The sequence below is a fragment of the Medicago sativa genome, chromosome 1 (assembly GCF_051527215.1).
Source record: "Medicago sativa cultivar Bolivia chromosome 1, Bolivia_mono, whole genome shotgun sequence".
Lineage (NCBI taxonomy): Eukaryota > Viridiplantae > Streptophyta > Magnoliopsida > Fabales > Fabaceae > Medicago > Medicago sativa.
The window spans coordinates 65289896-65314941 of NC_140749.1; the positions used below are offsets into that span (position 1 = coordinate 65289896).

General features: G+C 34.6%; 1 long non-coding RNA gene across 1 annotated transcript; it reads left to right on the forward strand.

The window, feature by feature from the left end:
* Positions 1–11753: 11753 nt before the first annotated feature.
* On the forward strand, positions 11754–14150 carry LOC146956455 (uncharacterized). Its single transcript, XR_015020161.1, has 4 exons — positions 11754–12301; positions 13180–13293; positions 13385–13508; positions 13817–14150. It is a non-coding gene; the product is annotated as an uncharacterized LOC146956455 (long non-coding RNA).
* The last annotated feature ends 10896 nt before the right edge of the window (positions 14151–25046 follow it).

Genomic DNA, 25046 nt, shown 5'->3' on the forward strand with positions numbered 1-25046 from the left:
TTTATGGTTGTTGATGATTGTTGTTGTTAATGTCATATTATGAATTGAGTATGAATTATGTTGAGTTGTTGTTGTTGTTGATTGTGATGATTTTTGAATGAATGTGAAGTTTGAATAATATAGTTGCTTTTCCTGATTTTTTCTTATCTCTATCCCGAATTTTGAAATAGAAATTGGTATTGATCGGTACAGAATTGGTCTTAGGTGTAAACATGAAAGTTGTAGGTATAGATGTTAGCTTTCTAATGCCGTTGGTTTGACTTCAAAAGGATTTATAGAACTTGAGTTATGGTCAAATTGCTGCACGTAGGTCACAGTGAATTTTTATGGACTTTCAGCACAACTTTTCTAAATTTGAAATGAAAACTGGTATTGATAGGTACATAATTGGTCTTAGGTGTAAACATAAAAGTTTTAGATAATTTTGTTAGCTTTCTAGTGACTTTAGTTTGATGTGAAAATGATGTTTGGTCTTTGAGTTATGATGAAAATACTCCAAGGAGGTCTTAGCGAAATTGCACAGTGACAGCATTCTCTATTTCATGTTTTTGCGTTTTGTTCATATGTTTCTGTTTTAAATTGATCTTTGTTGTAAACATGAAAGTTGTTGATAATTGTGATATCTTTCCAGTAGCCTTGGTTTGACATGAAAATATGTTGTTAATAATTTATTATGTTTTTACAAAGATGCATGATGAATTGTTGATATTTGATACAATGTTATATGATGTTGTTTATGATTGATGAACATGAGATTATGATGCGAAGTCGTTGTCGTTGTCGTCACCACTATTGTCGTCAATTTCGTTAATGTAACGCCCACTTTTTCATGATTAATATTTAAGTGATTTATGGCTTTTTATTAGAATATTATGTGAATTATTATATATATTTATAATGGTAGAAGATATGTTAATAATATAAGTATTTTCTTAAGTGGGGGAGGAATATTGTTATTAGTAGAAATAATTAATTATTAGGGGAAAGAGTAAGTTGTGGTGAGAAGAGCAATTAGGGAAAGGATAAAAGTCTGTAATTGGGAGAGAAAATGAGAACGCGTACAACGGAGAAAAGAGGAGAGAAAGAAGAGAAGTCAGAGAGAACTCTAAAGAACGAAGAACGCGGCTGTTGGATTTCAGAAACATAATCTAAGGTAAGGGTGAGACTAACTCTCCTTATTAACAAGTTTTGATTCATAGAAGTGGTCAATCGTTGTAGGTTTAAGGGATTAGGATTAGGTCAAAAATCATTAAAAGAGGAAGAATTAAGTGAATTTTGATGTAGTTTGATGTAGACAGATGTTAATTAGTCATAGAAAACGTTTAGATGTTGATTAGTGATGAGTTTGAGGCCTGGGTAGTGAGAATTCGAGTGCTGAGATGAGAGACAGAGCTGCGACAGAACCCTGTTCTGTCATCGCTCGCCGTTGCGAGCGATTCAGCTCGCCGTTGCGAGTAAACGCCAACTCGCAATTGCGAGTAACCTTGCTCGCCGTTGCGAGTTTCCCCGTTCAGCTCGCCGTTGCGAGTAGAATAGCTCGCCGTTGCGAGCTAGTGCTGTACAGACCTGCTGTTGTGCGATATTGTGTCTTTTCGCCCGTTTCTTTGATGAATTAGTTTCTGATGGTTATAATAATGATGATACTGCTAATTATGATGTTTCGGTGATGCTGTTTTGATGTAATGAGTTTTTGTGAATTATTTGTTAATTAATTTAACATTAAAAATGAAGATTGTTGCATTTAGAGTCGAGTTGTTGCATAGTAGGCGATGGGGGCTTAATGCCTGACAGGTTGTTATGACCTTAGCGATGGGGGCTTAATGCCCGACGGTCCAAATATGACCTTAGCGATGGGGGTTTAATGCCCTGGTGGTACCATTTGCATGTTGAAGTTGTCTAAGTTGTTGTTGATGTTGTTGTTGGATTGTAGAGTCATCATAACTTAAAATAAATGATGAATGCTGTGATGATGTTGCTGCCTTGATGGTGTTGTTGCTGTCCCAATAATTATAAAGATGTAAATGAAGTGAATTAAGATGAATATGCTACCTTTGAATAACTATGAAGTTGTTGATTACTTAACCTTGTTAAATGATGATTAAATGATGATATTAATGTTAGATATATGCTGTTGGTTATCTTTTATGAATTATTATTTGTTTTTAATGAATGTGAAATCTCACCCCTTCTGCTTGAAAATGTTGCCCTTCGTATGGGTAACTTGCAGGTAACCAGGACTAGCAGTGTTCGTGAGTAGACTCCTCACATCGTGTCTAGGATGCTCTGATACGTAACGGGATGGCGGTTGTCTGATGCTTGTTTTTCCTTGTTACGTATTTTATTTAATAAAGGTTGAACAATTTTTGAAGACTATTTGAGATGTTAAGTTGTGGCCTTTCAATGCCAAAGATTTTATGTGACGTTGCAAACTAAATTTCCGCTGCTTTTGATTATTGAATTTTATAAAGACAGGTTACTTAAATAATAGTATTTCATATTATTATATTTGTTGGAAATGATGTATTGATGTATGTGATGCTCCGTTATGTTGATAAACTCTGATAATTTGTATGAAATTTTTAAGTTGGGAAAAACGGGGTGTTACAATTGGTATCAGAGCAGGTCGGTCCGTCCGGCCAAGTAGTGAGTCAAGTTGTGTCATTTTAGCAATTGGAATACCATTATTATGTTATTCTAAACGTTGTGTGTTGTGCAGTGAAGAAGAGTAGACCTGGAGGCTGCAAACCTTATCTGTTACAAGAGGACTAGAATGGCTGGAAGAAATGATGCTGCGATTGCTGCTGCTTTGGAAGCTGTAGCCCAAGCTGTGGGACAACATCCAAATGCTGGTGCTGGTGTGAATGCTGATGTGAGAATGTTGGAGACCTTTCTGAGGAATCATCCTCCTACCTTCAAAGGAAGGTATGACCCTGATGGAGCACAGACATGGCTCAAAGAGGTTGAAAGAATTTTCAGAGTTATGCAATGTACTGATGATCAGAAGGTGCGTTTTGGTACGCACATGCTGGCCGAGGAAGCTGATGACTGGTGGGTGAGCGTTCAACCTACCCTAGAACAGAATGAAGCGGTTATTACTTGGGCTGTGTTTAGGGAAGAGTTCCTAAACAGATATTTTCCTGAAGATGTCCGCGGAAGGAAAGAGATCGAGTTCCTAGAGCTGAAGCAAGGAAACATGTCGGTGACAGAGTATGCAGCGAAGTTTGTGGAGCTGGCTCAGTTCTATCCACACTATACCGGAGACAATGCTGAATTTTCTAAGTGTATCAAGTTTGAGAATGGTTTGCGTGCTGATATTAAGCGAGCCATTGGTTACCAACAAATCCGTGACTTTTCTGCTTTGGTGAGCAGATGTAGAATCTATGAAGATGATTCAAATGCTCATTATAAGATTATGACTGAGAGGAGGGGTAAGCAGCAACATACTCGTGGGAAGCCTTATAGTGCTCCAGCTGATAAGGGCAAGAAAAGGGTGAATGATGAGGGAAGACCTAAGAAGAATGAGACTCCTGCTGGGAATGTTTGTTTCAAATGTGGAGAAAAAGGTCACAAGAGTAATGCTTGTGGTGCTGATGAGGTGAAAGGGTGCTTCCGTTGTGGCGTCAAGGGGCATACAATTTCAGAATGCAAGCACGACGACATTATTTGTTTCAATTGCGGTGGAAAGGGGGATATTTCTGCTCAGTGTACTGAACCAAAGAAGGCCCCGGCCAGGGGTAAGGTTTTTGCTTTGACCGACACTCAGACTGAGAATGAGGATCGTTTGATCAAAGGTACTTGCTATATCAATGACACTCCTTTAGTTGCTATTATTGATACCGGTGCTACACATTGTTTTGTTGCTTTTGATTGTGTTTCTAAGTTGGGCCTTGCTATGTCTGATATGAATGGAGAAATGGTTGTCGAAACTCCAGCTAAGGGTTCGGTGACCACTTCTCTCGTCTGTTTACGTTGTCCTCTGTCTATGTTTGATCGTGATTTTGAGATTGATTTAGTATGTCTACCTTTAAGTGGAATGGATGTGATTCTTGGTATGAACGGGTTAGAGTACAACCATGTTCTCATTAATTGTTTTAGTAAGTCGGTGCATTTCTCTTCTGCTGAAGAGGAAAGTGGAACGGAGTTTTTGTCTACTAAGCAGCTGAAGCAGCTAGAACGCGATGGAATCCTAGTGTTTTCTTTGATGGCATCCTTATCTTTGGAGAACCAAGCAGTGATCGATAAGTTACAAGTAGTGTGCAATTTCCCTGAAGTTTTTCCTGATGAAATTCCTGATGTGCCACCGGAAAGAGAAGTTGAATTTTCTATTGATCTTGTTCCGGAAACGAAGCCTGTGTCTATGACACCTTACCGTATGTCAGCTTCTGAGTTGGCTGAGTTGAAGAAACAGTTAGAAGATCTACTTGACAAGAAGTTTATTAAACCAAGTGTTTCACCTTGGGGAGCTCCAGTGTTGCTGGTTAAGAAGAAAGATGGCAGTATGAGGTTGTGTATTGACTATCGACAGTTGAACAAAGTAACTATAAAGAATAGGTATCCACTTCCAAGAATTGATGACTTGATGGATCAGTTAGTGGGTGCACGTGTGTTCAGCAAAATTGACTTGAGGTCGGGTTATCACCAGATTAAAGTAAAAGATGAAGATATGCAGAAGACGGCTTTTAGGACGCGATATGGACATTATGAATATAAGGTGATGCCTTTTGGTGTTAGTAATGCACCTGGTGTATTTATGGAGTATATGAATCGCATTTTTCATGCATTTTTGGATCGCTTCGTGGTTGTGTTCATTGATGATATTCTGATTTATTCTAAGACGGAGGAAGAACATGCTGAGCATTTGAAGATTGTCTTGCAAGTGCTGAAAGAAAATAAATTGTATGCTAAATTGTCTAAGTGTGAGTTCTGGTTGAAGGAAGTAAGTTTTCTTGGCCATGTTGTTTCTGGTAGTGGTATTGCAGTTGATCCATTTAAAGTTGAAGCGGTATCACAATGGGAGACTCCAAAGTCAGTTACAGAGATTAGAAGCTTTTTGGGTTTAGCGGGTTACTACCGAAGATTTATTGAAGGATTTTCTAAGTTAGCACTTCCGTTAACGCAGTTGACGTGTAAAGGTAAAACCTTTGTGTGGGATATTCATTGCGAGAACAGTTTTAATGAGTTGAAGAAGCGTTTGACGACGACTCCAATTTTGATCTTGCCGAAACCTGATGAACCTTTTGTAGTGTATTGTGATGCATCTAAGTTGGGCTTAGGAGGTGTACTTATGCAAGATGGTAAGGTGGTTGCATATGCATCAAGACAGTTGAGAACTCATGAACGAAACTACCCTACTCATGATCTTGAATTAGCTGCAGTTGTATTTGCACTTAAGATTTGGAGACATTACTTGTATGGTTCGAGAATTAAGGTGTTTAGTGATCACAAGAGCTTGAAGTATTTGTTTGATCAGAAGGAATTGAATATGAGGCAGCGAAGGTGGCTCGAATTATTGAAGGATTATGACTTTAGTTTGAATTATCATCCGGGTAAAGCTAATGTTGTTGCAGATGCCTTAAGTAGGAAGACTTTACACTTGTCGGCAATGATGGTTAAGGAGATGGAGTTGCTTGAACAGTTCAGAGACTTGAGTTTGGTTTGCGAAATGTCGCCAAGGAGTGTGAAATTGGGGATGTTGAAGATCAACAATGAATTTCTGGATAGTATCAGAGAGGCGCAGAAAGTAGATGTGAAGTTGGTGGATTTAATGGTTGTAAGCGATCCTGCTGTAGACAGTGACTTTAAGGTTGATGACCAGTGAGTGTTGAGGTTTCGAGGAAGAATTTGTATTCCGGATAATGATGAGATGAAGAAGATGATCCTTGAAGAAGGCCATAGAAGCAGTTTGAGTATTCATCCAGGAGCTGCTAAAATGTATCAGGATTTGAAGGAAATGTTTTGGTGGTCAGGTTTGAAGCGCGACGTGGCACAATTTGTGTATGCATGTTTGACTTGTCAGAAGTCGAAAGTTGAGCATCAGAAACCTGCCGGGTTATTGACACCGCTAGAGATTCCGGAATGGAAATGGGATAGTATATCCATGGATTTTGTGACGAGTTTGCCGAATACCAACAAAGGGAATGATGCAATTTGGGTGATCATAGATAGATTGACGAAGTCGGCTCATTTCATTCCGATTAATATTACTTTTCCTGTGTCCCAGTTAGCAGAGATTTATGTTAGAGATGTTGTGAAGCTACATGGTGTCCCATCGAGTATTGTGTCGGATAGAGATCCGAGGTTTACATCGAGGTTCTGGAAGAGTTTGCATGAGGCCTTGGGCACTAATTTGAAGTTAAGTTCAGCGTACCACCCGCAGACGGATGGACAATCGGAAATGACAATTAGTCGCTGGAGGATTTATTGAGAGTTTGTGTGCTTGAGCAAGGTGGAACTTGGGATAGTTATCTACCTCTGATAGAGTTCACGTACAACAACAGTTACCATGCTAGTATTGGAATGGCACCCTTCGAAGCATTGTATGGTCGGAGATGCAGAACTCCGTTGTGTTGGTTTGAATCCGATGAGAGTGTGGTATTGGGACCAGAACTTGTCCAACAGACTACCGAGAAGGTGAAGTTAATTAGAGAAAAAATGAAAGAGTCACAGGATAGACAGAAAAGTTATCATGATAAGCGCAGGAAGGATCTTGAGTTTCAAGAAGGAGACCATGTGTTTTTGAGAGTCACTCCGGTGACGGGTGTTGGACGTGCATTGAAGTCAAAGAAGTTGACTCCGAGGTTTATTGGTCCGTATCAGATTTCAGAAAGGGTCGGAACGGTTGTTTATAGGGTGGGTTTGCCGCCACATCTTTCGAACTTGCATGATGTGTTTCACGTATCGCAACTTCGGAAGTATGTGCCGGATCCATCCCATGTGATTCCAAGAGATGATGTGCAGGTAAGGGATAACCTTACAATCGAGACCCTACCGGTGAGAAAGAGGATCGAGAAGTGAAGAGGCTTAGAGGCAAGGAGATACCTCTTGTGAAGGTCATTTGGGAAGGAGCAGCTGGTGAAAGTTTGACTTGGGAATTGGAGAGTAAGATGCGGGAATCTTACCCGGAGTTGTTTGAACAAGGTACGTTTACGAGGACGTAAATATTCTAAGTGGGGGAGAGTTGTAACGCCCACTTTTTCATAATTAATATTTAAGTGATTTATGACTTTTTATTAGAATATTATGTGAATTATTATATATATTTATAATGGTAGAAGATATGTTAATAATATAAGTATTTTCTTGTGGGGGAGGAATATTGTTATTAGTAGAAATAATTAATTATTAGGGGAAAAAGTAAGTTGTGGTGAGAAGAGCAATTAGGGAAAGGGTAAAAGTCTGTAATTGGGAGAGAAAATGAGAACGCGTACAACGGAGAAAAGAGGAGAGAAAGAAGAGAAGTCAGAGAGAACCCTAAAGAACGAAGAACGCGGCTGTTCGATTTCAGAAACATAATCTAAGGTAAGGGCGAGACTAACTCTCATTATTAACAAGTTTTGATTCATAGAAGTGGTCAATCGTTGTAGGTTTAAGGGATTGAGATTAGGTCAAAAATCATTAAAAGAGGAAGAATTAAGTGAATTTTGATGTAGTTTGATGTAGACAGATGTTAATTAGTCATAGAAAACGTTTAGATGTTGATTAGTGATGAGTTTGAGGCCTGGGTAGTGAGAATTCGAGTGCTGAGATGAGAGACAGAGCTGCGACAGAACCCTGTTCTGTCATCGCTCGCCGTTGCGAGTAAACCCCAACTCGCAATTGCGAGTAACCTTGCTCGCCGTTGCGAGTTTCCCCGTTCAGCTCGCCGTTGCGAGTAGAATAGCTCGCCATTGCGAGCTAGTGCTGTACAGACCTGCTGTTGTGCGAAATTGTGTCTTTTCGCCCGTTTCTTTGATGAATTAGTTTCTGATGGTTATAATAATGATGATACTGCTAATTATGATGTTCCAGTGATGCTGTTTTGATGTAATGAGTTTTTGTGAATTATTTGTTAATTAATTTAACATTAAAAATGAAGATTGTTGCATTTAGAGTCGAGTTGTTGCATAGTCGGCGATGGGGGCTTAATGTCTGACAGGTTCTTATGACCTTAGCGATGGGGCTTAATGCCCGACGGTCCAAATATGACCTTAGCGATGGGACTTAATGCCCTAGTGGTACCACATGCATGTTGAAGTTGTCTAAGTTGTTGTTGATGTTGTTGTTGCATTGTAGAGTCATCATAACTTAAAATAAATGATGAATGTTGTGATGATGTTGCTGCCTTGATGCTGTTGTTGCTGTCCCAATAATTATAAAGATGTAAATGAAGTGAATTAAGATGAATATGCTACCTTTGAATAACTATGAAGTTGTTGATTACTTAACCTTGTTAAATGATGATTCAATGATGATATTAATGTTAGATATATGTTGTTGGTTATCTTTTATGAATTATTATTTGTTTTTAATGAATGTGAAATCTCACCCCTTCTGCTTGAAAATGTTGCCCTTCGTATGGGTAACTTGCAGGTAACCAGGACTAGCAGTGTTCGTGAGTAGACTCCTCACATCGTGTCTAGGATGCTTTGATACGTAACGGGATGGGGGTTGTCTGATGCTTGTTTTTCCTTGTTACGTATTTTATTTAATAAAAGTTGAACAATTTTTTAAGACTATTTGAGATGTTAAGTTGTGGCCTTTCAATGCCAAAGATTTTATGTGACGTTGCAAACTAAATTTCCGCTGCTTTTGATTATTGAATTTTATAAAGACAGGTTACTTAAATAATAGTATTTCCTATTATTATATTTGTTGGAAATGATGTATTGATGTATGTGATGCTCCGTTATGTTGATAAACTCTGATAATTTGTATGAAATTTTTAAGTTGGGAAAAACGGGGTGTTACAGTTAAAGTTGTAAGTTGTTTGTCGATGTCGTCGAAGTCGTTGGTCGTCAAAGTATTGTTGTTGAGTCCATGCATCATCATTGTCAGAGAAGAGGGCTCATGCCCTGGAATGCTAGTCATTCACCCTTAAAGACGAGGGCTTATGCCCTGGAGCTTATGCTCAATTAATGACGAGGGCTCATGCCCTAGGAGCTTTTGCTCAATAGCGACGAGGGCTCATGCCCTAGGAGTATATTTATGCTCAAAAGCGACGAGGGATTATGCCCTAGAATGGTACCACATGCATGAGTAAAATGATAGAGTTGCATAGTTGAGTTAAGTTGGATTGTCGAGTCAAGTTGTTAAGTTGATTTATGAAGTTTATATTGATGTTGATTATGAAGTTGATTATGATGATGATAATGATGCTACATGACCATTGTTATGATATGTTGATGATGTTTATGTTGTTAAATATAATTGTTGAATTATATGCTTAACACAATCTCACCCCTTCTGCTTGGAAATGTTGCTCTTCGTATGAGTAACTTGCAGGTGATCGAGAATAAGTAACTGTTGATTGCTGTCGTGAGTGGCTATCTCTCACTGTGTCTTTAGGTGCTCTGATACGTAACGGGATGGGAACTTTTGTGGCTATTTTCTATTCCTTACGTACTGCTTATGATTTTACATGACTATGATTTAGTTTTTGGATTATTACGAGATGTTTTGATGAGGCCTTCGTGCCAAGACTAATTATGTTGTTGAATTAAAATCCGCTGCGAAGTTTTTGAATATTTATGTTGACCAATTTATGAAGGATGAATTGTTATTTATTCCATTTATGATTTTTAAGAAGTGTGACATTCCGTTTATGTTGAATGACTCTGATTTATATGTGAATTTTTTTATGTTGGAAAAACGGGGTGTTACAGGTAAAGCTCGCGTTTTTAGCCTAAATCCAGGTAGAAAATCTCACTATAAATACCAGCCTTCCTCATTCAGAATTTCTCGTTCAGAACTGGAGCAGTTCAAGAGGAAGACAATTCTAAAGCTTCAGAAGAGTTTCTATCTTCTCGATTTTCTAGGGTATGTTTTTATCTTTAGTGATTTGTTTTTAGTTACCATGTGTAACTAATTCTTTTTAGGTTAAAGTTCTAAGAGGAACCTCTATTTATCTTTGTTGAATATTTATTTAATTTAATGTCGTTTATATTTTAATTATTTTTTGTTCGCTATGAAGTTTTATTAGGAATTTAGTTTATTTCTATAGTAGTGCAACCCTAGATTAAATACTTAGGTTGTGACAAGGCCTAATATTGATATTACTATCATGATGCTTATATCTTGATATTTATATCTTGCTATTAATATCTATCTCTCTAGGAAGTTATTAGTTATAACTAGTGAAAGATACCGAGACCGAGTTGACCTTAGTAGTAAGTACTTAGAAGGTGACATTACTAATATTGAGTAAAATCTGCTGAACCTAGGAGGTTACTAGTTGATAATTAAGGAAACAAGTGTCTGCTTGAAGGAAATAAGTCATAGCCTAGTAGAACAATTCTCTTAAACCCTTGGTAAGGTAGACGATGATAGGGCTACTCGTTTGTAGAACTACTAAGAGCGAGAGAGAGTGTGCTATGAGTGTCCTAAAATTCGTAGATGGGTAGAACTACAAGAACATTGGCCTTCATTGCCTTTGGAAATCTTGGAAAGCCAATTTAATTAGTCTATGCTTTCAATTACCTTTGAGGTGGTAAGACCCCACACATAAGGATCACCGTGTGACTAGCAGGTGCAACCAAACATTGGAGGGATATACCTAGTCAACAAAGATAGTATAGGCCCCACACGTAAGGATCACAGTGTGATCAACAGGTGCAACTTGACGACTGATTAGGTTAGTAACGTCTCAACAACCTCATCACTTGTATAGCCTACCTAAGATAAATAAACATGACATTGCTGTTATTTAATATTCAATAATATAAATAGGGGGATTCGAAGAATCCTAACCGCTGCTTACTTTTCTGCAACAAAAAACACGTAACTCACTACTAAAAAAACTATGTTTTCGGACGGAATTTTCGGACGGAAGCCTATTTGTCTGATTTTTTCGGACGGATTTGGGACAGTTTTAACGGAGCGAAATTTTCGTCCCAAATCCGTCCCAAAATCGTCTGAAATATTTATGACATGTTCAAACAAGGTTTGTTCCCACGAATTTCGCACGGATTTTCTTAAAAAAAACAAATCCGTCCCAAATCCGTGTGAAAGTTTGAGACGGATTTCGGACGGTTAATATTTGAGGGTTTTAATTTGGAAAATTTCATATCCCGCTTCTCTCACTTAGAATTTTCATCGTGTATGCGCCTTTCCTATTTCATCTGTCAAAAAAAACTTTCCCCTCTTTCAGAACCCTAATAAAATCAATTTCTGCTAATCAACCAATATCTTCCAAAAACATTCTCAAACACTTCATTCATGTTTTCAATCTCTTCAGGTCTCAAGCTCTTCAAGGTTTGCTTCTCTTCTTTTCATTCAAGTTTTTTTCAATCTTTTGATCGTTTTCATGGTTTTCTTGGTTTTCCTGTTGAATTTTAAAACTATATCTATGTTATGGTTTGGTTGTTTTGGGCAGGTTCCTATTCCATATCGACTGGTTGTGTTTATTTTGGGCAGGTTTATGGTTCTGCAATCTGCCATCGGTTGCTTAGCAATACAACTTGTCTGTGTGTTTGTTCTGCTGCTGGTGCTGTTTTGGTGCTGTTAGTGGATTGGGTAGTCGCGTTTTGTGCTTATGCTGCAACAGGTCTGTTTGGTGTGTGTTGGCTGCTTGGGTGCTGTGGTTTTTGGTGTATTATCAGCTGCTACTGTTGTTGTTGGTTAGGGTGTTTTAGATCCTTTTTCTGATTGTTTTGGTTTGTAGGTTTTTTTTTATTGAGTTGTGGTTTGGTGCTGAGATGCTGCTTGCTTTAAGGCTCTCGTTTGTAACTCTTTTTCCTACTTTGCGGGTCATGTACTCTTTGTGCTTTCCTTGCTTAATATATTGGCTGTTAAAAAAAAATCTATGTTATGGTTGATGTCCATTTTATTTGCTTATTTTTGTTTTCACATCTCTGAAACTTTGTTTGATTTCATTGGTTTTAGTTTTTATTATTATGAGGTTTTGTGAATGGTTCTTTGCTTTATGATTTGCTTAGTTTGTATAGTTTAATGTACACATGTATAGTTTGTAGCTCTCATCACTTTTCAAGTCTATTTCACACACAATTTTTTGGTTGCACCTACCTTATAAAAGTCTTCGGAAAGTGATTTGTTGTTATTTACAATCAAACTATTTTCTTACATCCTTGCAGCATTAGCACTAGAGGTACGTGTATGTGTGAATTTGAATAAAGCTTACTATGTGTTAGGCTATGAAAGATAGATCTTTAAAATTGATGATAGTTTTATCACGAGAAACTTTACTTTTTAATGTAATTTTGTGCATTTTTTTTATTGTGTTTTGCAATGTTTGATATCATATTAGTATTGAATGTAAATATTCATTTCCTCTGTTACTTAATCATTCATCTTTTGTGTAATGTAAGTTTCTTCATAAAGTTCTCCATTATGGTGATGAAAAACCTAATTATGATTAGCCATTCTTATTGGTGCAAAACATAAAGTTCTTCATATATTTAGAGTGATTTTGTAATTGAGCCTTCTTGATTTTCCTACTGGTGTATACAACTGCTGTCAAATAGTTTTGTGAACTGTTTTAGATTGTAAGCTTTGTTGGTTTGTTGCAAAGAGGTCATTGTTTTTATGGCTACTGGTTATGAGAGCAATAAAAAAAACGAGAAGATACTTGCACACTACTTTTGGCACGATCCAGCTGTGTTTCTGTGCTGTTTTTACCGCTGTTTTGGTGTTTAGCAGTAGCGTATCAGCAGCGTTTTCTGCTGTTGCTGCAGCTTCTGTGTTGTTTTTCCCTTTTTGTTAGTGGCTAAGGTAGCTTAATTCTCATAGTAGCCTTTGGTTTATTTTTTCTGGTGTACTGTTAGCGCCTTCTTTTTGGTTTGGGAGGTAGTGTTTGAAGCAATTGTTTGCTCAGTTGGGTTTAATTGTATTGCCAAAGCTATTTTGGTTACTGCTATGCTTTTACTCCTTAGTATATATTATCTTCATGATTAGTTTGGAGGTGGGTAGTTTGTTTTGGAAATTTACTTGTTTATTGAGAGGTAGTTAATCAAATTGTTGTTTTAGATGTCTAGAAGAGGTGCTAACAGAGGTGGAAGGACTTTATCCTCTCGAGGCCGATACTCAATTGGTAGAGGTAGAATTGTTGTTCAAGTTACACCTACTATACCATCTCCACAGGTATCTATAAATCAATCATTATCGCATGCACAACCTACGCCATCACCACACAAATAATCGATGCATGTATATTAACAGTTTGTATTAACAGGTTCAATCCATCAACTAATATTCGTTTCTTGAAGAAATCCATTAAGAGCAAATTCGGTTAGTTTTGTCCTACAAGGGGACATGCATCTCTTGACCAGAAGTTGTTATGGTTTACTGAATTTAAGGTAATAGTTATATAATTAGTAATTTATAGTTAATTAGTAATATATTTCTTTAAGTACAATGCTTTATATACAGTTCAGTCGGTTCTTAACATAAATTTCGCTAAACGACTTTGTTTTAATGATACAAAATGCCTTTGCTGACGTAAGTTTTTGGTAGTTAAGATAATATTGGTGTAGAACAATACAAACAGTGCACGAAATACTTTATCTAAGTGTTTTTTTTTCATTAGTTACATGTAATTTACTGAACAATTAAAGACTCTTGAAAGTTTTGAATTGCTACATGTTAATTGGGTGCAATTTTGTAGAAGTATAGCAAATGGCAACCTAAATATGATGCAAGGATTCTCCAAATTTTTGAAATCAAGGGAGAAGGTAGATCCAGAGGTATGATGTATCAAGAGAGGAAAAACTATGCAGAAAATTCCGAATACAGGCCAAAGTACATCTCTGCGCCAATTTAGAGGGCAGTTGTTGTCTCCCCTATCCCTGCTTGTGCAATTGATTGTGTAACTTTTATTGTTGAGTAAGTGACTAATGAACAATTTAGTCATGTTAGTTTTTGATATATTGTGTTAGAACATTGAGCACTTATATGAATCTAGTTTATATAATTTTGTTTCAGACATTGAGCATTTGTTTACTCTTGTATTATTATTTACTTTTATTGGAATTTATCTCAAACTCATTAAAAAATATTAATTGTGGCAATTCTGTAAAATAAAAAAATTATAACCACGTCCGAAAAGCGTGGAAAATATTTTAAACCAAATTAAATCCGACCGAAAATCGTTGGAAAATTCATCTTAAATCTGTCTGAAATCCGTAGGAAATTTTAACTCCATTCCGTCCGAAATCCGTTGGAAATCGAAATCAATTCCGTCCGAAATCCGTAGGAAATTAAATTAAATTCCGTCTGAAATCCGTTTGAAAGTTAGTCCAATAACCTACAACCGTGTCTGTGTGAAAACCGTGCGAAATCCGTCTGAAATATATTTCGGACGGAATTTGGGACGAAAATACGATTTGCGACGCGGTTGTTTCGGACAACGCCCTATCCGTCCGAATTCCGTCCGAAAATGGATTTTCGTCCGAAATCCGTGGGAAATTTCCGTAAATTCCGTCCCAAAACCGTCTGAAATTCCGTTCGAAAACGACCTTTTTTTAGTAGTGACTTGCTATGTTGCAAACAGATAAAAATTGCAAATCTCTAACCCTTTAACTCTTTTATTTTATCGTCAAACTTAAAATAAGTAACACAAATTGTTTGTACGAAACGACAATCCATGTGGATATGATTTTATTACTTGGTAAATGATTTGGTACACTTGCCTAATCCGCACATCAGTATTTATGTTAGTCAATTATCCTTTTCCCCATTTAGTATTAGTATATAGGGCCTAATTATCATTGATCAACCAAGTGGCTTGATGTTCTTTTAACTCTATTTTAGATTGGTTCTCTAAGGCAGTGAATAAGGTGTATGTAATGGGTTTTTGACCTTATTATTGTATGACGTTTGGGTAGGTAGAGAGACTCTTATGTCATCATTTTCCTAGGTTGTTTTTAGCATATTAGCAACATTTGAACGTTGCTAGCTTAGGTCACTTGGTCAACGACATGTGGGTTCGGACGCTCGCTTGGAGGAAGAACATTTTGTATGGGTACAAAGTTTTGTGGAGGAACTGATGACCTTAACCAGTGAGGTGACTCCGAGTCTTGGAGAGGATAAAATGACGGTGGATGTATGGCTTACCAACTAACTTATTTATTAGCTCGACATATCAAGCTTTGTCAACCATATATATTATGGGTTATATTTTTTCAAGGGATCAACCATGTTGATCCTCTCCTAAGTCTGGAAGAGTCGAGCTCCATCAAAAGTTATTACTTTGTCTTGTCAATTACTCTTAGACAAGGCATCTAACTGCCATAATACGTGTGTTTAGTGGTAGTTATCACGAGACAGTACACAACCTATTTGTTTACTTGTGATTTCTCCTTTAATGTTTGGTATTTAGTAGTTAAATGGATTGGGTGAGAGTTTGTTATGCCGCATGATATGTTTATCTTATTCCCAGTCTTCTGTTCATTCGGAGGTTGGCCTCATCTAAAACATAATTGGGTTTTATATGGAATTTTGTGGTATGTTTGATTTGGAAGATGCAGATGATACTATTTTCAATAATAAGACCGTAAATTTTGAACAATTGATGGATTGAATTAAATTCTCTTCTTGAAAGTGGTTTCAAGGTAAATCCTCAAGGTCTACTTATACTTTATACGAGTGGGAGGTTGAACCATCCCTTTAGTTGTTGAGATAGTTTTTTTATCTTCTCACAAAATTCTTTTTTGTATGTGTTTTACTTTGTTGGTCTTTGACTTTTTTGTTGACCTTTCTTTTAAGTTGTTTTTGGAGTCCCTTTGTTTTAGGTTGTTCTATTTTGTTGGGTGTTAGCACCTTTTGTACTCATTTCTCATTCAAAAAAAAAAAAAAAACAGAGAGAGAGAGAAAAATAATGTAAAACTCCGACACTGTATACATGGTTTTGGTATATGTTTCGGACCAGCATAAAACCCAATGAGAACAGCCCAATAAGGTTAAAGCCCAGAACACTTAGAGAAGAAAACCACAAAGGTACACGGGAAGCTCTGTGCAGATTACCTCATAGGAGCGCGTCCTTGTTAACTCCTGGCCATCGAAGCCATCTCTAACGGCTTCTGTCATCCCTGCCGCAAAATTTGGAGGCAGTTATCAACCTCCTAAGCTATATAAGTGCGACTCGGTGTCATGTCCTAGGTACAATCTCATTCATATATTTTCGCACACAATCCATCTCTTTCATATACTAACTTGAGCGTTAGAGTGTTAACTTAACGTGTCTGTATGCACCATTTTCCTCTGGCGAAGAAACTTGCAATCCTCCACACCGGAGCACCGCACACCACTGCAACAACAACAACCACCGTCCCTGGAGAGCCACCACTACATTTCTCTGATCTTCGCCGAACATATCATTATCCATTGAAAGAAAAAAAAAAACATTTCTCTAAAATTTAAGGGGGAGTAGTGGTACCACAAATTAAGATATAGAATTTGGATTGAGCAACAGGCATTTCTCTAAACATTTCTCTAAAATTTGGATTGAGCAACAGGCTATTGTCGATCCGTCTTGGTTCCATGTAAATTCTAGGATCTGTCAATATATGTGAGATTATTAATTAGACATTCACTTCCCCAGAATGCATATATTTATACATTGAACTACAAATTAAGATAGTAGAAAATAATGCACGCCATCAGTTTTATGCTCTGTGATTCTGTAATAAATTCATGCAGAACTTCGATGAAATTCATGCAGAAAATAATGCACGCCATCAGTCCATGAGGGAAAGATATATAGCATCATATTAAATCGGTATAATTACTGAAAAAGACTATTGTTGATCTTGCATGACAAGAGAATTTTTGTTCTACCGACTACTATTATGTGTGTATGAGTGAGTATCTTGACATGTCTTTAAGAATCATCAATAAATTTATTTATTTATTTTCACGGGTATGAGTAATTGTCAAAGTTAATGCGTTATTTATTTCTGAAATTGGACATGTCGCCTATTAAGAACCATGGAGTTAGATTCATGTTCTGTGGCACAAAATCAAATTATGATTTTAACACTATTAGTAATTATTAATTACTGCATGCTTCCCACACTATCACTTATGCGTTTGATTAATTATTGCTTTGATTTAATCTACAAACTTCTAATTTTAGAACTACGTACTTTATGCTTATTTAGATTTTATTTTTTTTGCCAAAACTTATTTAGAAAGTTAAAAAGTTAATGATGGGATGTGAGGGATGATAAAAAATTATGGGAGTAAAAGGAAATATAGACGTGCAATTATTTGAAAGGAGCACGCTTTACTATTTGTTGTGACACTCTGCATATATATAGGTAGATGATATGTTTGCTGCTTCTGAATTGCATGAACACATGTTGAGTCCAAAATGCTCTATGTCCCCTTAAACACTGTTGCTAACCGCAAACAAAGTTGCACAATGAGTACTCTTGTTTGGTCATAAGTCTAAACAAAATTGATTTAGGGTTCGTTTGGATTTGCTTATTTTTTAACTTATGTAAATAAATTAGTTTTTATGTATTATTCATTAGTTCGTTAAGGTAGTTTATGAAAAAAATATCTTATAACCAAACATAAAATGCTATTTGACCCTTGATGCATGTTCCCACACTAATGAACTCTCCGAGCCCAACTTTTCTGAACTTTTTATTAGAAAAGAATTCTAGTTAAAAAATTTACACTTTGTGGCTCATTGTTTAGAGACACAATGGAAACACCTTATTTTTAGCTAGATTATTTTTTTATGCATTTATATATGCTGTACAAAATTTTACACATTCATTTAATAAAATTACACCATAATATATTTATTTGACTTTAAATATAATTTTATTAACGAAAGTCTGACAACAAATAAAAGGTCAAGATTTCATAAATATAAGGTTGAGTCTATTTAATTCACATGCAATATGAATTATAAAGATCATGTTTGCGTGAGTAATTGACAATTTGACTAGCCTCACACCTAACATGTAAAAAATTTAAATTGTGAAAGCAAAACATTAAAATTAATACAACCCCCAATAATAGATCTGAAATAGGTCAGAGATTGTTGATGATAATTCAAGATCAAAACCACATTTGAAACATCTTATTTTGCTATAAGATTCAGAAAAGATATATCTTTTGCAAACGTCAAACCCATCAACATAGCTAATCTGGTACTTATCATCTGTTAGTGGTAACCACAACACCGTGAGTATCACTTGCCAGCAATTATTTCCAGTACACATATTTCATAACACAAGGTTAATACATGGATTATAATATCCTCATTTGCATCAATATAATATTTTTTACCAATGATTCATGAAATTTAGGCACGACAATGAGGCGGGGTGGAGACGGGTTTTACCTTCCCCGTCCCCATGCTCTACTCCCAAATACTTACCTGTTACCCTATCCATACCCAACAGAGATGAGAAATCGAATCACATCCCCGTCCCCGACGGGTTCGGGTATCCCCGTCTCATCTCCATCCCTGCAATGAATTTTTTTTTTAAATAAAAAATAAGTATTTTTCAGCCCCGGACTCAATGTTGTAATGCATTATCCACCAAAGAGATGATGACGATCAATGACTATGGTGATGGAGAAGAGAGAGACCGAGGGTATGAGTCGTGGAAGGAGAAGAGAGAAAACTTAGAGAAGTGAGTGTCGTCTAAAAGATTGAGACCTTGATTGTCAGTGAAATGATTTAGGGTTTGAGTTTCTATTTATATAAATGGATTGCAAATTAATTTTTTACATTTGAGACGGGTTTGGGTATGAGTTCGACGTGTTTACTTATATCTCCATTACCCATCTCGTACTTGTGTTTTGAAACATGGGAAAACCCAAACCTAGTAAAAGCGGAGAAACCCCTTTAATTTGAGTTTGGTTTGAGCTGGTACGCACAAATATAAGTTTTGTTTCCATATCTAATGAAATTGTTTATACCTAAAATTATGCGAATTAAATATCACACCTAAATGAAAAAACTAGACCTACTTCGATCAATGACACTTCATAAAAAGATATAAAATTGTCTCATTGTGTTACCTAAAAAACATACCATGAATCATGAATCACAACTGATTTCTTTTGTAGAATTTTTTACCGGTGTTTTTGTATATATAATCCTCCAAACACTCCATAATATCAATTCGAAGTGAATTTCTTTTTCCTGAAAAATATCTACTCAAACTTATAGATATTGTAAGCTTATCCTAATCACTTGATGTAGACTAGTGGTGCGGTCGCAAACAGTTTTATTTTCCATAACTGAAACTATACTAAACAACCGGTATTAATAAACAAGTATCAAAATTTTACACAAATATGAAAGCGTAAGACGATCAGATCTTTCAGAGCTGCTAACCATGTTTTAGAACGAACTTCTGATCAAAGTCAATAGTGTATAAAAAGTCAATGCTAATATATCATATTAATAAGCAAGTATCAAAATTTTGTAAAAAAATAAACAAACAAGTATCAAAATTTATATTCCTTCAAAAAAAAAAAGTATCAAAATTTATTCGGTTTGATTCAGTTTTTAAAAAGTGAATTTGAAATCCAATTCATGACTTTCAAAAAACAACATCCAAACATATCAAATACTATTCGATTTTGAATATCTTTTATTTTATTTTATTACAATGCGGTTATAATTATGATTGATTTAGATATAAACTCACATAATCAAAAGTCAAATCATCCTAACAGTATATTTCACGAGATATTGCTAAATGGGTTAAAAATGTTTTTGATCCATATAAATATGTTAAATTTTCGTTTTAGTCCCTCTAAAAAAATTCTTCAACTTTTAGTCCCCCAAAAGTTATTTATTTTCACTTTTGGTCCCTCCTTTAAAGAAAACTCATATGCAGATTTCATATTTTTGAATAAAATTTTGCAAAAAATTTTATAATAATATAAGAATCTCTCAAATTTTTTTTTTTTAACTTAACATGAATTAAATATGAATTTTTATATTTTTTAAGGATTAAAATTCATATTTAATTTATATTTTTTTAAAAAATTATAATTTTTTTTGGAAAGATTTTTACAATTTTCTGCAAAATTTCATTAAAAAATACAAAAATTAACATAAAAATAGGGACAAAAGGTAGTGATTAAAAATTTTATAGGGACTAAAAGTTGAAGAAATTTTTTAGAGGGACAAAAACGAAAAGCTGATATATTTATAGGGACCAAAAACATATTTAACCCTTGTTAAATACATATACAATTTTTTTTCTTCTGAAAATGTAATATTTAACTATAACTTTAATAAAAATTCATTATATCTTTCAAAAATAAAAATTCATTATAAGAAATATGATTAAATATGTTTTTTGTTTCTATAAATATTCTTATTTTTTTTGTTTTAGTACTTTTAAATAATTTCTTCGATTTTTTGTCCTTCAATACTTTTTCATTCACATTTTTGACCTGTTTTTAAGTTAGGTCATGTGTACTTTTCAAATTTTTGAATGAGTATTTGCATAAATGTTTATAATATTATGGGAATATCTCTAAACAAAGTGTATTTTCTTTAACAAAACATTAATTAAATATAAGTTTTTAAGCAAAAAATACATAAAAGTTCATATTTAATTCATGTTTTGTTAAAGAATTCTATTTTTTTTAAAAAAATTCTTATAATATTATAAACATGACTACGAAAAAATTAAAATTTCAATTCATACACATAAATTTGCTTGAAAACAATGACCAAAAGTTGTGATAAAAAAACTTTAGAGAGATTTAAACAAAAAATTATTTATAAGGTTAAAAAAACATATTTAAACCTAATAAATAATACGAATTTGTTTTGGTTTGATAAATTGTAGAAATAAGTCCTCTGAAATAAGAAGTTTCATGTGGAGGGAAATGAGGGAAGTACTAATAAGCATTAAGTATGCAAAGTGGATACCAAAAATGGCGTGGCAACTGGTTTCTCTCCTGCACTTTTCTCCCTTTATTTCCTCCTAATTTGGTATTGGCATGGAAGGGTTGAAGTAAGTGGGACCCAGCACCATGTGGTAAGATTCATTGGCTAACTAGAGCTGTGGGACCCATAAAAGAAGGCATGTGAGTGTGCTGAACTTATGTAGCCGTAAGGGTCAAACCCTATCCCATGTGCGCCGCTGCAGGGCACCCCACTAAACTGACCTCCTCCTTTTTCCTCTCCCACTTACTATCATACTCCCTCTTTTTCTTTCTTTAATTTAAGGATCAAAATAATAGCGAAAAAAAAAATCAAAATAATATTCCTCCAAATTGAAATATAAATAAAATGATAATAAAAAAGTTAGTATATGTTGTTAAAAATTTAATTCACATTCATCAATTTTTCAAGTATCACTTTTGTTTATAATTCATTCTAAAAAGAGTAATTGATTCAATAATTTCTACAAATATAGAAAGATTATACAGTACTTTATCCTATATTTCCCTATTAGACTGAAATCTTTTACTAAGTACTGTTATGACTAAGACATATGTTTGATTTATATTTTCAAAACATAATTTTTTCTTATGGACTTCCAATAAGATATATATTGAGTGCAAATGTTATGATAAGTGAATCCCATCCAGCTTACTTTGGATGCCTTAATGTGATTTACACAAGCACATTAAGCGTATCTTCTCATAATAGTTTACAGAAGAATGTTACCTACACTTCACTCATGCATTAGAGAAGAGGAGAATGATTTAGAGTAAGAAAATGGGAGAGAATAAGACAATGAAACTTGCCAAATTCGTTACATTTTGATGGATACGTATCATGTATTTATAATACATGATACACCACTTCACACATGAGAAAGCAACCTTTCATCAAGAGTTGCAATTCTCTGAAATAAGAACTATTGATTCAAGAAATATATTGGTTCACTTACATTTATGTAATAGCAATGAAATAATACATTGCAATCAAATCTATGAACAATTACAACCATTGAAACCCAAAATATGAGAAAAACTGCACAAAACACATGTTTTCAATCTGTACAAAAATGCACCTCACGCTTACGGTTGACGCTCAACTTTGCATGACGCTTGTACGGGCGCTTAGCTCCATCCCTCAACATCCACAAAACAGAGAATCAACGTCTGAACTTAATTCTCCAACGTGCAACGCTGTGTTTTCATCGTTTCATTGTGTTTTTACATCATGTAATTGGTCTTGGGTCTTCCAGTAAGTCTAAAATGATTCCATTATTCTGGAAATGGCTCGCAGTTTCTCGTTTGACATCCTCCATTTTCTTTGCTTCTTCAATACTCCCTCCGCTCCTAAATATAAGAGAAGATTCATTTTTTAGGTTCATTAAATAAATGATGTATTTAGTTTATATTGTAGTCCAAATACATTGATTATTTAATAAACCTAAAAAAAGATTATTCTCTTATATTTAGGACCGGAGGGAGTAATTTATTAATTTGTTATGATATAACAAATCTTCTTCTATATAGTATATTTTTCAGTGATCTTTCATTTTAAATTAAAACAAATAAATCATCAATTTAGTCATTAAACATAACTCTCGCTAAAATTTATCTAAAATATTTAAATATAATAAGTTATCTCTGAACTATTAAATCTTTCGATTTAGTCCAGATTATTATATACTTTCAAGATTAAATTGACGGATTTCATATAATTATATAATTTAGGGACTAAATTAGAGAAAAAATAATTCATATAATTATATAATTTAGACTCTTTTCCTTGTGCTAGATAGTAGAGTTTTCCCTATGGTAAGGACTAAATTAAAGAAAAAAAAATAATCATTTGAGAACTCAAATGATGATTTATTCAAACTAAAACTCATAAACTACTTTGAGTTAGTTTATTTTTTAAAAAATCATTACTGAAGAGCATCTTTAATGATTAAATTTTAAAAGATACGATATAATTCATTATGGAACTTCTCATAGATGCTCTAATGACCACAAGCATCTTCATATATAGTCTTCAACACAAAGGCTTTGGTGGTTGGAGAGGGAAGTGCTATAACATAAGAATGTAGACAAAAAATAGACGTATTTTACATTTTGTTGATGTTGAAAATAATTGTTCAATGATTATTGATCTTGGATATTGCCAGTTTATTAGCAGGTCGGTGGTTTAAAAACACAACAAGAGATCTATATAAAAATAGAGGTCAGAGTGTTAGACTATACTATGACTTTAGTGGGATTTTGTATTATGGTCTAGAATGTAGCAGAATTAAAAACCGATAATCAAAAGGTGGTTAGTTAGTTAGTTACATTAAGCTTAGTGGTGCTGAAAAAAATATTCTCTCCATTTTTTAAGAGAGAACAAGAAAATAGAGAATTTCAATATTAAAAGTTTGGTCTACATTTCTAAAATGCTGCCATGTTCATGATAAAACATTTATATATTTATTTATAATTTTTGTAATATAATTCGACTAAATTTTTAATTTGTCCTGTAAAATCGTAGAGGTTGGATATTTTAACACTTGAAATTTGCTAACTGAGCACATGAGTTCTTCTGTTAACTTGTGTCATTAAGTGGTGTGATCTTAACTTTAATTGTTTACTCCATATTATGAACCACTAAGAAAACTCAATGCCACTAAGAATGTGACAAGACTACCACTAAGAAAACTCAATGCCACATAATAAAGACTAATTTGCTTGATTGATGAAAGAAATTGAAAACAAATTTTGCTCTTCAATGGTCACATGCATTTTTTTCAATATAATGATGTTTTCATCCTCTTCAACTAAGTCTTCCTTATCTTTAATGGTGTTGAATATATATAAAGATAATATGATGGGTGGGAATTTTTATTTGCTAAGAGTAGACGAATTAAAGCAACAAGAAGTCATTCTTCTTCCTCCACGGATGAACTCATGAACTAATGAACCCTAATTTTCTTAAGTGCCTCTTGTGTTTCAACTTGTCTTTTATATATTTTAACGGCAAAGAGAAATTTTATATGGTATGCTTGTGTATTAGTTTTTGGTACTTTGGGTGGCATCCAACATTTGGTTATAATGAAACACATGAATTTGTAAACCCTTTGCTTGCTCTTAATAAATAATCCTTTATTAATTATAAATTTTTTTCTTTAATATACTTTAGCTTAATTATATCTAAGATTTTTATCTCCAATAGTTTTTTTTAAAGATATATATATATATATATATATAGCTAAAAAATAAATTAAGATAGAGAGAAGAGATTTTTAAAAAATGCGTGTTTAGTGAGACTATTTATAGAGCAAAAAAAAAAATCTACTTGTTGGACATTTGCGTCGACCAAGGACGACACAAATATAAAATAAAAAATTTTCTCCTGCCCAACCTTTGCAGTAGAAAAGCCGCAAATTTGGACATTTGCGTCGGCCATCACTTGACGCAAAATCAATTTCAAATTCCTCAACACAATATTTGCCACAGATTTCTCCGTCGCAAAGTCCAGTTTTTTATCATATTGGACTTTGCGTCAACTTTCACTTGACGTAAATTCAAAATTTCAAAAAATTTCTGCCTTTGTATCGGAATTGTTCCACCTCAAATTTCATTTTTATCAAGCCAGACCTTGTGTGAGCCTTATTTTCGCCGCATATATTTGCAGTGCTTTGTGCCGCAAATGTTTGTGACGGCTTTCTCGCCACAAGTAACAAAATTCCGCCACATATTTGCGTTGATATTTTGTCTGCCGCAAATGCATATAATCTACCACAAATTTGTGTCGGAATGCAGGCTGCCATAAAGCCTTGCTGCTAATTCAAGGATTTCTTGTAATGATAATATCTCGGTAAGATTTCTTGGAGTATCAAGACTTCTGTGGTGCTAAGAATTTTCATACCAAGAAAATATGCAAGCTTACCAAGGTTTATCATTTCAATTTCTAACTTCATTCTTGCTTT